The following is a 14,187-nucleotide window of genomic DNA, read 5'->3' as shown; positions in this document are numbered from 1 at the left end:
ATCTTCTCCCCCCTCAGCTTGATCCCCTTTGACAGCTGTCTACATAAGCAACCCTGAGGCACGGCCCCGTGTCTAGCCCGCCATATGCTGTCCAATATACATGATTGAGGGAAGGGGGGAGAGAAAAATAAAAAAAATTCTTTACACCCCCCCCCCTTTTTTTTTTAGCCTCTTATCATTTTTTCTCCAAATGTCGTTTCTAATCCTCATCCCTTTGGCCTTGACCTGGTGAGATGTTTGACTAATTGATATGTATTGTCTTGCATGGGCCTCATTTGGGTTCAGCCCTTGACAACGCTGTAATTTCGTATTTTAAAAACTAGACGTGGACCGATTCTGAGTTTGTGGGATAACACAAACTCTATTAGTAATCTTTTTTAGATCTTTAAAAAGCAAAAGCACATAATGCTGTACAACAACAAACCACAGGATTTTATATTTCATTGTTATTTATTAGCCTGCTAGCATGATACGCATCCCTATCCTACAGTATAGAATTTAGCCCTTGTTATGTAAAGGGAGAGTGATCATTAAAGGATTACGGGCACGACATGGCCTAAATTGTGCCGAAGTGCCTAAACTCAAACTCAAACCCCTACAGAATGGACGAGCCTGCCATTGAAAGAGATTCTATTGTCCTGGCTAGGATCTTGTGTGTTGTGTAAATCTAACAATACTTCACTTAACAATGATATACTTAATCAAGAATGATGTATTTATTTACAGATGGGGATGATCGTCTTGTCTCACTATCCGACGATTACTTATCAGTCTCTATTCACTATTCAACCTTCTCTAAGCTCTAGCCATCTTGTTCTCCATGTACCCCTATTCTGCAACGTCATTCGTCCGTCTGACTACGTCACTACTTTTTACCATCGCTAAAAACAATGCACAATATATTTATTTAGAAAAGTAACACAATCTCTAAACTAAGTCACTACACTATTCAATGCTAAAAGACAGAGGAATGGAAAAAGACTCTTGACTCTGGATAACAATGTTCTCCTGTCTATGTAATCTCATTATTTACATTTCAATCTTGTATCAATGCTTTCAGCTAGAAATCGAGTTTTAATCCCATATAACTAGCAGGAGTGTTTTATTATTAGCCTGCAGCTATTTACTGGGATCAACAAATTTCGGCTTAACGTTATAAACGTGCACAAGCATAATTGTTGGCGATTAAATCATTTTACGTGATAACGTTAATTGATCACAGTTAGCCAAAAAAAAAATGGACATAGAGGCCGATAGGACACGTAAGCCTAAAAAGCGGACACTTTAGAATATAGATGATAGATCAGTGATTGCTTCTTCAAATTCGCTGATAGAAGCTGTTTCGTTTCAACTATAATGTTAAGATTCCTTAGTGATCAAACTTCACATTAGTAGACTAGTTTCCCTGTTTTAAAAAAATGGCTGCTACAATGATTAATCGCAGGGCTAGCATTTCATTTTTCTGACTGAATAAACTGAAATTAAGACTGCTTAGATGTTGTTGTTTTTTTCTGTTCATTGGAGTGGACCTCTTATTTCAGTCCTGCTTTTAGATCACATGTTCTTCATTGTCGAAACCACAAGTCACAATTCAAAAACTCAAAACCACAAGTCACAATTCAAAAACTCAAAACCACAAGTCACAATTCAAAAACTCAAAACCACAAGTCACAGTTCAAAAACTCAAAACCACAAGTAACAGTTCAAAAACTCAAAACCACAAGTCACAATTCAAAAACTCAAAACCACAAGTCACAGTTCAAAAACTCAAAACCACAAGTCACAGTTCAAAAACTCAAAACCACAAGTAACAGTTCAAAAACTCAAAACCACAAGTCACAGTTCAAAAACTCAAAACCACAAGTCACAATTCAAAAACTCAAAACCACAAGTCACAATTCAAAAACTCAAAACCACAAGTCACAATTCAAAAACTCAAAACCACAAGTCACAATTCAAAAACTCAAAACCACAAGTCACAATTCAAAAACTCAAAACCACAAGTCACAATTTAGAAACTCAAAACCACAAGTCACAATTCAAAAACTCAAAACCACAAGTCACAATTCAAAAACTCAAAACCACAAGTCACAATTCAAAAACTCAAAACCACAAGTCACAATTCAAAAACTCAAAACCACAAGTCACAGTTCAAAAACTCAAAACCACAAGTAACAGTTCAAAAACTCAAAACCACAAGTCACAATTCAAAAACTCAAAACCACAAGTCACAGTTCAAAAACTCAAAACCACAAGTCACAGTTCAAAAACTCAAAACCACAAGTAACAGTTCAAAAACTCAAAACCACAAGTCACAGTTCAAAAACTCAAAACCACAAGTCACAATTCAAAAACTCAAAACCACAAGTCACAATTCAAAAACTCAAAACCACAAGTCACAATTCAAAAACTCAAAACCACAAGTCACAATTCAAAAACTCAAAACCACAAGTCACAATTCAAAAACTCAAAACCACAAGTCACAATTTAGAAACTCAAAACCACAAGTCACAATTCAAAAACTCAAAACCACAAGTCACAATTCAAAAACTCAAAACCACAAGTCACAATTCAAAAACTCAAAACCACAAGTCACAATTCAAAAACTCAAAACCACAAGTCACAGTTCAAAAACTCAAAACCACAAGTCACAATTCAAAAACTCAAAACCACAAGTCACAGTTCAAAAACTCAAAACCACAAGTCACAATTCAAAAACTCAAAACCACAAGTAAAAGGGGAAAAAAATAAAAATTTCGAGCAGAAACATCATACATTGTAGTTCACTACTTCACCAAGCTTTTAAAGAGCATCGTACTAAAATGTGTATGTCGTGGGCAAATCTTTTTCAATAACAAATAAATGTTCTTAATTTACAATATTGTCCTTTTTTAATTTTTATATTAATTTTTTTTTCACAGATTCTGAGTTTCAGTCTCAAAATAAAAAGCTCAATGCAAAACAAAACAAAATCGATGCAGAAATGGAGAAACCAACAAGTGGCTCTTGGTTCAAGAAGTCATTTAAGTAATCAGGACTCAAAAGATCTTCACAATCTTGAGAACTACACCAACTCTAGGCAATGTTGTTGTTTTTTTACTTTATTGTTATAAATTATAATCTTTGATATGATTCTTTTTATAAAGAGATCTAGATCTAATTGATAAAATTAGTCCTCAGCTGATGCACCGGATGCTGTGTATAATTTATTACAAAGTGAAATTTTTGTCTAACTGAAGAACTTATTTTAAAAAATGGTCACAACCTGGTTAAATTGGCTGTTACTAGTTTCCCCCTTTATAAAAAGAACATGTTGATTTACATTTTCTGTATATGTTTAGATTATAGTTGGCCTATGAGTTTATGTTTATACCCAGTATTTTTCCTTTTTACGGACTTCACCTAAGCAAACATAATGTAATGTTGATGCTATGCTATAAAGTTATTTTTCTCTCCCCTGCCAACTTTAAAAACATTGTTTCACGAAAAAAGAAGCACATGGTGACCAAGCTCGGATCAGCCTGTACCACTTCTTTGCCTTTGCATTGATTCAAACCAATATCTTTTACCATGGGTTACACCTTAGACTGCTTCAGCCTTCTTAATAAGCTGCAGTCGCAGGGTGGTACCTTATAGCCTCGTTGTCAAGGTGTTTTTTTTCTTTTACACCCATTTGCCCTGTTGTTCTGACGTCAGATTCAGAAGGGCACAGCTCTGTTGCACCCAGCGACACCTGGCGAGTGTAGAATAATTACCTTACACGAGAGTCATAAAATTGTTTAATTGGCATGAAAGCCTACTGGGTAGAGACATAAATAAATAAATATGCTCAAACTCTTACTTTCATATAAGCACAATTGAAATTTAAAAATTACATTTTTGTTTCTTTTATTTTTCAACTTCAATCGTCTCTTTTTAAGGAATGTCTATAATTTATGAAAAAGCGTAAAAAGTAATGTATATTAGACAGGAATTTTTTATTTATTTTTTGTTCGTTTGTATTTTGATAAGTTAGTGATTGTGAATCGAATGTATCGATTGGAAGACACCTTGTCAAGAAAGAAAAGAAAATGTATTTATGAAAATAAAACTAATTAGAAATATTTCTCTTTATAAGAAAAAATGCTTTTCATATGGAGATGTCTATACACTATGGACAAATTACATGAGCTCCATATGGCAATGTTACCTATAAATCTAATGATACAATTCAGATGGGGAAGCATCCTTATTGGTTCCAAACAATGCTTGCAGCTATGTTCAACACATGTGAGGGATACCAGTTGTTCTTTGCTTCACCAGGGGCCCCAATTCTCAGAAGAATAATTCATGCTGTAGCTAAATGGGGCCCAGTGAAATAGCCGAATGCACAGAAATGCTTTCAGAAAACATGATACATAAATCTCTCCCCTGATTGTTGACTCTGTTGCATGTTATGTCTGATACAATGTTAGGCATTGGCAAAACAAGTACCGGTATAAATAATCTCTATAAAGATCTAAAATTTGCTTCAGTTCTTTGAAAAAAAAAAATCTTCCATTTAAAAATATATATATATAATATTATGGAAACAAATTAGTCTGTTTTATTATGCTGTTGATTTTAATAGTGTTATACAGAAGTTATTTGTTAAAATAACAAGTAGATGTAAACAATGCACATACACTATGTGGTACCTGACAGCTGTTTGTGATTTTTTTTTTTTGGTTGAATACCATAATGAAAGACTAGGTCTACAATCTACTGGATTCTGTCCCCTGACATTTGTTTGTGGTGTTCAAGTGATGCAAACTTACTGAGCTGTTAATGCATTTATGTGATAACTAGAAATGGTTAGCCTTGAAGTAATTGTGACTCTTTATTTTGTATATGTTGACTTTTACTATGTTAATTCATCATGTTGCTTTTAAAGTGTGTGATGGCGCTTTTGTGTACACTAGGAATGCTGGGAACTATGAAATGCTATACTGACTTTATTATTATATTGAATCTTTTTTTTTTTTTTGGGGTAGATTTTATTTACAATTGTTACAAACTAAATATTCTTTTTTTTTTAATTTGAATATAATTTTTAGTAAACTTTTATGAACTAGAGAAATTTGTTGGGACTTGTTTGGACAAGAAAAATATGCTGGAGCTTTTCCATGGAAACATATTGGGACAAAAGAAGAAGAGACTGATGTTGGGCTACTCACTGGATACTATCTACTGAGATTGCTTCTAGCTGTATGATCAAAATATGTCAGCATTTGTAAATGTGTACAGTACATTGTTGCGTACAAACAAAGAATGAAGTCTGTGTGTACAGTACATTGTTGCGTACAAACAAAGAATGAAGTCTGTGTGTACAGTACATTGTTGCGTACAAACAAAGAATGAAGTCTGTGTGTACAGTACATTGTTGCGTACAAAGAATGAGGTCTCTGTGTACATACAAATCATGTCTTTCAATCACAAAGTGTTTTAGAACCAATGTTTGATTTTAAATCTTCATTCTAGTAAGACTCATTTTCAAAGATATATTTCAATTTTGTATTCTAGATTGCTATTTATTTAAAAAAACAAAAACAAACTTGGTTCTTTTTTTTCTTCTTCTAATATGAATATTATATGTCTTTATTTAAACAATAAGTATTTGATATGTTTTTGTAGATTTGTATAGGTCCTTGACTAACAAGCATATTGTTAATGTACATATGTCAGTGTTTGTACGAACCACATCATCTGTGTTAACCTTTTTAGTCTAGCAAGTGGCAGCAAGTCCTCTGCTTACATTAGATCATAGAAAGTAGAGCAGGAACCAGATAGCACACTGCAGTGTAACCTTGATGTATATACAAATATAAGTGACTTATAAATATTGCTTTGCTTTCCTTTGTTGAAGACAGAAAAAAATCTTTCTAGCAGGGGAAACAAAATTAAGATTTATTTATTACATGACGACAACAAACAGTGTTTTTGCTTCTTAAAATTATTGCTGTTTTGTTTCTTTTCTTTTCTTTTATTGATTTTTTTTTTCAAAGTAGACTCCTTGTTGGATATGAGTGTTTGAAATTTTATGGAATATAAATGTTGATAACAAAAATCTCAACTTCCAATAATTAGTTGCTGACTTTGGACATGTTTGTGTTGGTGAAGAAAATGGAATGCATGCATGACATACTATTGTACTTAAATTATATATATATATAGATAAATACATCTATACATAGCCCACATATTGGCTGTAGTTAGGAAAAAAACAACAAAGTAGTTAGAACATTTGACTTATTTATCTTTTTGACATTTCCAGTTCCACAATCCTTTTTGCTATTTAGCCGAAAATAACTACTTCACCTCAGCTCTTGTATTGTAGTTTAGTAATGGCATTTCAAATTAAACCATTCAATAGCCTCGTCTCTTCTCTCTCATGCCATCACTATGCATATGTGTTTATGTTTTATCTAAGTTTAAGCGAAACATTCTTTATGTTCATTTTAAATTTAGCAATTTAGTAGGTTTAGATAAGTAAATATTCTAACTTGAAGTCAGCACATAGTAAAAAAAATTTTAATTCAACTTTACATAATAAAATGTTCTTACTTTAAGTCAACATGTAGAATAATGTTCTTACCGGTACTTCAAGTCATCAGGTAATTTTTGTTTTCTTACTTTAAGTCAATATTTTTTAAAAGTCAACAAATAGTAAAATGTTCTTTAAGACAGGGTATGCTTTCACTCTTATGCATTTGTTGTTCACTATTCATGTTACACCATGCTCTAATATTTTCTAGCATAATTTGTTTGCATCACCTATTTCTGACTATGCTGCTTTAACACCTAATTTGTTTGTCTTTTTTTATATTTCTATCTTATAAATTATAAATAATAGAATGTGATAAGACTACCAGTTTATAGCATAATAAGTCTAGTGCCAGCAAAAGCAGGCAGATAGCATGTAATGCAAAAGACAGTAGTTTCACTTGCAAATAAGGAGCAGATTGTCAATGATACATAAAGAATTCTTTGCACTCACAGAAAAACACTTTCCTACTGTAGATCATTCTTTTTTTTTTTTTAACAGCTTCTTTTTAAAAATTAAAAGAAAAATTCTGGAACAAATTTATTAAGCACTGTGCCGATTAGTAGGAATCAATAAATCTTCACTTCTGCATATATACAATTGTTTGTCCAATTGTTTGGCTACCTCCTGACTTGTTTTACTTTTTATCCACATTGTTACCAAACTGGAGTTTAGATAACTGTTTGTTACAAACATGGCTTTACATTATTCTATGTGATTTACCTCATTGACTATTTACTTTTGCTCTTGTTTCTATTTTTAGTAACTTTTTGTGAATTTTTTTTCTTAAATTACAATTTACAGTGTATAAATAAATATACACTACAACATATGAGACTGTGAAAAAAAAATTGCATAAATTTGATTTTGAAAAACATGAAAAATACTATCTAATGAAACTTATTTTTTAGACGTGTGTAGATTTTACTAAATAATCATTTACATTCAGAATAGTGGTAGAGTAGTGCAAATTTAGATATTACTATTTTTTGTTAACTGTTAAACTTCACCAGTGATACACAACTATTTAGATTAGCCTTTTAATATTTTTTTTAAGAATCTTATCTTCTGTTTTTTTGTTAAATCTTCTTGTGTTGTCATTCTGCCATAATGTAATTATGTTGTGTGATCTTCATATTTTCTTTTGTAAACAGACCTGGCCAAAGTATTTTTTACCTAAGTTGTGTGCAATAGTTTCTATGATCACATTTATCACTTTACAAGTATTGATCAATGACACTAAACTGCTTACAATTTGTTTGCTCCCAACTGAAATATTAAACTTTTTTTCATATGTATATAGACACATTTTTTTTTTATTAGCAAGCAACATTTTTTCCATTGAAAAGAAAAAAAATATTTAATTTCATTTTACAGGAAACAGCTGTATATATATTTTAGCAAACTATACAAGAAATATGATTGATTTCTTTCTCTATTTCTAGTAACCTTTTCAATAATGCATAACTAGATTTGAAATCCATTTTTTATGTAGGTCAGTTAACACATATTTTGATTCATGGATGAAATATGTTTTTAATGCTTCCTTCACTGTTCTTTTTTTTTTTACTCATTTAAAATACTGGATGAAGTTAATGCCGTTGGTCAATGTAATAAATCAAGTTGTTATACATGAATTGTTACATGTAGATAGCTAGCCTCGAATTACCATCTTTTATTATTGTGCCAATAGTTCTATTGTATGATGCATTAGGATAGAGTATTGCATCCATGTATTTAATTGGTGACCTAGTAGCTATTGCTAGCAGAATCATTGATGATTGTGAATGATCTAGTGTTTTAATCAAGCCATCTGATTGATCAAGTTGATAAGAAAGATGCTTGTTTTTATTGCTTCTTTCTTCTTTATAGACTACATAAAACAAAAACAAATTCTGATTTTTTAAAATGCATTTGAAAACTTTTAGATCTCCATCAAAAAGTGGGTAAAATTTTATTTAACAAGTAAGTCAGCCTATAATTTTTAGTTCTTATTAGCATTTTTGTTTCAATTTATAAGTATTAGAATTTTAATTCATTACATTTGCCTAACAGACTTGGCTTTTATAATTTTGAAAACTAAAATGTTCAGAAAAAAAACAAACTAATACAAATATTGGCTCAAAAAAAAAAAAAATTTACTACTTGATGAGTTTAAAATATTTATTGATTTATATATTTTTAATTCCATACTAATAGAGAATTATATTCAAATTTCTTTAACATAAAAAAAGAATGCAGCTAAAGTTTTTTATGGATCATATTTAGTTAATTTTTACCATAGTGTGGTTTTATTTCAAAACTAATTTGAAGAATGGGTTGCTTTCTGGATAACTGGTAATTTATTTTGAATGAAATAGTATGAATATTCAATTAATTTTTCTATTCTTTTTTTTTTTTTTTTTTTTTAAAGTTCTGTAAGTGAATATGTTTCTTACAATTTCTACTGTACCTGCAGGAACTTGATGGCATTGTTACCCACTGAGGTGTGACTGTTTAACTTTGACTGTTACTATCACTTTGCTAGTTAATCCATGTATATACTTTTACTTGTTATAATAATTGATACTGTAATATAAAACTTAAGCACCCTAAGCTATTACTACATTTACTCCACTAATTCTATCATGATGGTGTACGACTTTTTACAAACTTAAATACATTTTTTTTTTGGTTTTATTTTGAATTTTGCCACTTGTAAGGTATTGATGATGGTTAATGCATATTCCTCTTCTTTTTTAAAACCAAAATGACAAACCAAATGTTTTGCATAAATTAGAGACCTGCTTTAGTTTATTCAGTCCCTCCCTAGACTTCACACATTGAACCATCTGACGATTCTTGTCCTTCGACACCTTTTAAATTATTTTTATGCATGACTTTTGTGTATGGTACAAAAAAAATGTTACAACCTAAATTTCAACTCTTAATTTCCAGTGTATGGTAGATGGATAGCTATGGTCATACTGTAAAAACTGTTTTATTTGCTTGTTATTGATTTATTTTTCAATGACTGTTAACTGTGATATTTAAGATCATTGTGAATGTTCCTAGACTAGCCTATACAACATTGTGTGAGGCCATCCATAGAGTCTAGCTTTTTTTTTCTTTTAGTTCTATTTACAAATGTTAACATTAGAAAGACCATTTAACTCTTCAACAACCATAAGCTAGATCAGGAAGAAATTTCTAAAAACTTTATCTTTTAATACTCGTGGTGGTTAAAGAGTTAAAGCTAGAATTACTAGATCTAGAAACACACTTTCTGCCGAGGGAAAGAAATGTTTTCAAGTATAACTTTGTATGCTGTATTACTTTGAAACTAAGTAGGCTATAACTGGATTTTCAAGAGGCACTGAAGACTGATTGGTTATGTCATGAAGAATTACCAGTACATCCATAATGCGGCTTGCTACCAATTTGGCTCATTAGCCAAAATTTAATTAGATCTAGACTCTACCAGAAAACTTAAAGTGTTAGACTCTAGATCTGTAAAGCTTCGACTTGTAGAGGCCGAAAACGAATAGATCTAAATATATATATATATTCTAGTTATCCTGACCATTATGACGAATACTTGTCTAAAATTTGCTAACCATTTTAGTTTGCCTTGAAAGACACAAGCACCCGATAAATCATTAATTAGTTACGTTTGTAGATATCACCCCCTCTCCTTCATGTTGTTTGGCTAATCGATAACTTTACAAGCAGGATTGCTTTGACTTGCTCAAAGTCCGCCTGTTATTTGTAGCAGATTTGAATGTTGACATGTAAGCCACCACACACACACATACATAAGCAAATTTACACAAGAGTTACCTACCTTTGCATTTATAGTTTGATTCTCCTCCTTCTCCCCCCCCCCTTTTTCTCCTTCCCAACCTAGAGTTTTATTTAGGGTTATATAAGTTATATTTACCTGTAGTGCTATTGAATCTGCAGTGTACATTTGAAATTGGGGGGCATAACCCTTCAAAGACTTCTGGTTCTCTCCTCCCTCTGATGGTCATTGATGCCTTGTTTGAATTTTAAGATTAAATTGGATTTGTTTCTATTTAATTTGACGTGTTATTTTATGTACCTGATTAAATGCTCACATAGGAAACAATGAAGTGAGTTTGTCCTTTTTGTTTTTTGTTGTTTTTTGTTGTTGTTTTGTCTCCTATTAGATCTAGATCTATATTTCATCCATGATACCAACACTGTTAGTCTACTATCTGAAACTTTCAAAGAACGGTTTCAAAAGTATACAAGTAGAATTTTAAACTTTTAAATTGAAGATTTTCAAACATGGCGGAAAATTGTAAACATCAGGTGTTCAGAATAAAGGACATATTGATAAACTCTTTTTTTTTTAAATAGGTATTGTCCGCCAAGCCGTTCCACAGAGGCGTCATTATTAGATTTAAACCCGCGGCTGGAGAGGTGGCCCTTATGTGGCATAATGGGAGTATGAAGAAATGTCCGCAGTTGTACTTCGTCCCTGCCTTCAGACGCTTATGTCGGGTCTAGGTCTGGAAGTCCCGCTCTACGTAGATGACACGAACCAATCATAGTAATACTCGCTGCCACTGTGGAACCTTCAGATTGGCATTGTTGCGAAGCGCTCCCTGTCCACGCCTATGTATATAATAATAACAATAAGGCTTGTCTTCGAGTCCGAAGATTAATGAGGAATGCAGTATTTTCCGAGGCTACGCATCCCAGCTGTGACCTACATATTTTGCCACATCCATAACCATTGTCCGCCGGTGGTCGATTAAGATTTTCTTCTTTTCTCGTCTGCGTCTGTCCTCGGCAGCGGATTTTCTTTTAGTCTCAAATGTATATCCCGCGGCCTTTGTGATTGACCTACAGCAGTCTTGTTCTGAGGCCGCATGCAACCAGGTGCTCTCTTCTGTGTCTGCTTAGGCAAGTTGGCGCCTAAGCTGGTCTTTTAAGCGTTTCCATGGGACTGTTACTTCGATCCCCTTTTAGCTACCAAAAAAAAGACTGCTTTTGGCATACGTACGTCCCCCATACGGGATACGTGCCCTGCCCATCGTAACTGTCGGACCATAAGAGGTCCCTGTATACTGTCCATACCGGCGTTCGCAAAGACATCTCGCTTTTTCATTCGAGCAGATTTCAAACCCACATTAAAATCACGAATGGTTTAGTTCTTGTCCTTTATCAGAATTAAATGTATTTCATTTGCACTTAACACCTTGGTGGCCTTTACCTTTGGGTCCAAGCGTCTGATAAGTTTGTTTCCTGATTTGCCATGGCAACCCTTTGTTGGGTCTTACGGTACTCTTACGTATACCTCGGCAAGCTAATTTGGTGCCTAAGTAAAGCGTTGTAGAAAAGAGATGCTCAAATCAATGCGAATGCAACCTGCGGTAAACACTAACCTATATAATATACAAAAACTAATCTGGCAATAGTATTTATACACGTGCCCCGTGTTTATATTTAGAAATCCCGCGAACATCAAAGGCACGAGATTCAAATACACAAACACTGTTTCCCCTCAATGACCTCACGAAGCACTGCCCTAGATCGTAATTAGCACCTCTGCCAATCCAACATGGCTGGTCTTTGAATATAAACAAAGCGAGGCCTTTCCATAATTCAGTTCTGATCAAAAGCTTGAACATGGGCGTACATACGAATCTGTGATAATGTGGGTCATGGTGTATTCTAAAGATGAGAGATGAACACAGGGGCGGACTGGCTATTTGGGCAAATGCTCGGGGGCCGGCACCAATTTTTTTTTTCAGAGCAGACAAAGAAAACAAAAAGTGTCAGTTGTTTGATACTAATACCTGAACACAATGACTTTGGCAAATAATTTTGTTTGAAAAATTCAAACATAACAACAAAACTTTACAGTATACACTGCACTTAATATCATCTGCAAAACGTTTGACTGGTTAGACCATCCTTTTTGGTATGTATCAGTGATACCGTTAGCGTCATGGACTCCAAGACTGCTTTGATGTATTTGAAGTTGCTATTTGGTCTTATCTTTTTGTGGTCGACATGGACTTTTGATGGCACTCCCATTTGTTTTTTGTTCCATACCTCTCCTCTCTTTTAATGGATGTATTGACGGTGTTACCGAGAAAGAGGGATGGGAGAGGTTAAGGGTAAAACCATTAATGTAACGCAGAAAGAAAACGTTTTAGCAATAATTTAGTTAATACAAATTTACTTCTAGACACTGCTGCGAAATCGCAAACCACCTAACTTATTCACAACCCTTTCTGTGTATAGAGTTTACTTTTCGATCTCGCAAAGGAAAAGTAACCATTCATTTTTTTTATTTTTAATAAAAATATATAAACACTACATTTACATGATTCGTGTTTTGTTAGGTACATTAAATAATTGTTTGAAGTTTTGACTTGATCGGAGAATGGGTAGGTACGAAATTAGCAAACAGACAAACTAACAATATTCAAACAGTCATTTACCACAAACAACTAGCCAACCAATCCTACTTGTTATCCAGTAGCCCGCTTCAATTCTAGGTCATACCATCATATACCCGTATCGTGCTATATCAGAGTCAAACATTGACACACTCTGTCTCTGCGTCCCATAGACTTAGAGCATAAATAATTCCAAAATATGGATAATATATGGATTTACAATGTTAGGGCACTAAATCTAATGTTATGACACTATAACAATGCTATTGCACTATCATGATGTTATGATGCAAGAACGACGTTGTGGCGGGCTACCAGACACATAAAAGATCACTAAAAAGAGATCAACGCTTTACACAGGATACAAAAAAAAAAAAGACTAAGTAAAACTGAAAACTAGGCGCGTCGACAAATCAAAAGCTGCAAAACTATCATTCTCAACCTTTTAATCGTGACGCCCTCCACCTCCCTTTACAGCTGACGAACATTTAACCAGCAAGGGGTTGTGGGTGGGCGCTGTAAGATCCCTCCGCAAGGTCAAGGTTGAGTTTATTTTTGCTAGAAAAATTCTTAGACCTCGAAGGGCTGTTAAAAGTTTCATTTGAACAGCCTTGATTATACAAGCACCATTGTTAGCAACGAAGTTTGTGAAGTCATTGCTCTGTCCTACAAATGATTACAAACTGAACTGAGGTCAAACAACGAAACATTATTTAGATCAATACCCTATTCCTATTAGTACTATACGCATGACAATGCATCATCTAGAAGTGTGTGTTTAAACCAAAAGCTATGAAGGATTGAATTTAATTTCTGGATTGTAAGAAATTTTAAGTATCGAACAGAGGGAAAGCCGGACATTTACAGAACCTCAAAAAAAAGGAGGGCGTGTCCTCTTTTGACGAACGTCTGGTAACTCTAGTTATGACACACAATGCACACCACATTAAACAGTCTAGCAGTCTTTACTATTCAGGGCGATCATGCTCAGTAGGAAAGTGAGTAGGAACGTTGGAACAGAAATGTTGAACGTCATTCATCCGATTTTCGATATTGAAGCAGAGACTTCATTAAATTTTTTGAATACATAGCTAATTCTTTTTTTCTATTTACCTTACACATGTAAGTGACCTTGCCCAACACATCCACACAAAGTCAGAGTTTATAACCAACTTCAATCTTGACATTCATCGCTACCACACCAGGAAC

General features: G+C 33.4%; 1 protein-coding gene across 1 annotated transcript in view; it reads left to right on the top strand.

Annotated features, from left to right (window-relative positions):
* The window catches only part of LOC106079353 (potassium voltage-gated channel subfamily A member 1-like), a 105,962-nt gene extending 96,723 nt beyond the window's left edge, over positions 1-9,239 (top strand). The window contains exon 5 of the mRNA XM_013240512.2: positions 2,922-9,239. The gene's annotated coding sequence lies outside the window, so the exon portion shown is untranslated. The remainder of the gene's footprint in view (positions 1-2,921) is intronic.
* The last annotated feature ends 4,948 nt before the right edge of the window (positions 9,240-14,187 follow it).

The sequence above is a fragment of the Biomphalaria glabrata genome, chromosome 10, assembly GCF_947242115.1.
Source record: "Biomphalaria glabrata chromosome 10, xgBioGlab47.1, whole genome shotgun sequence".
Taxonomy (NCBI): Eukaryota; Metazoa; Mollusca; class Gastropoda; family Planorbidae; genus Biomphalaria; species Biomphalaria glabrata.
The sequence above is the reverse complement of the archived record's forward strand: the minus strand, read 5'-3'. Positions and strand labels throughout refer to the sequence as shown.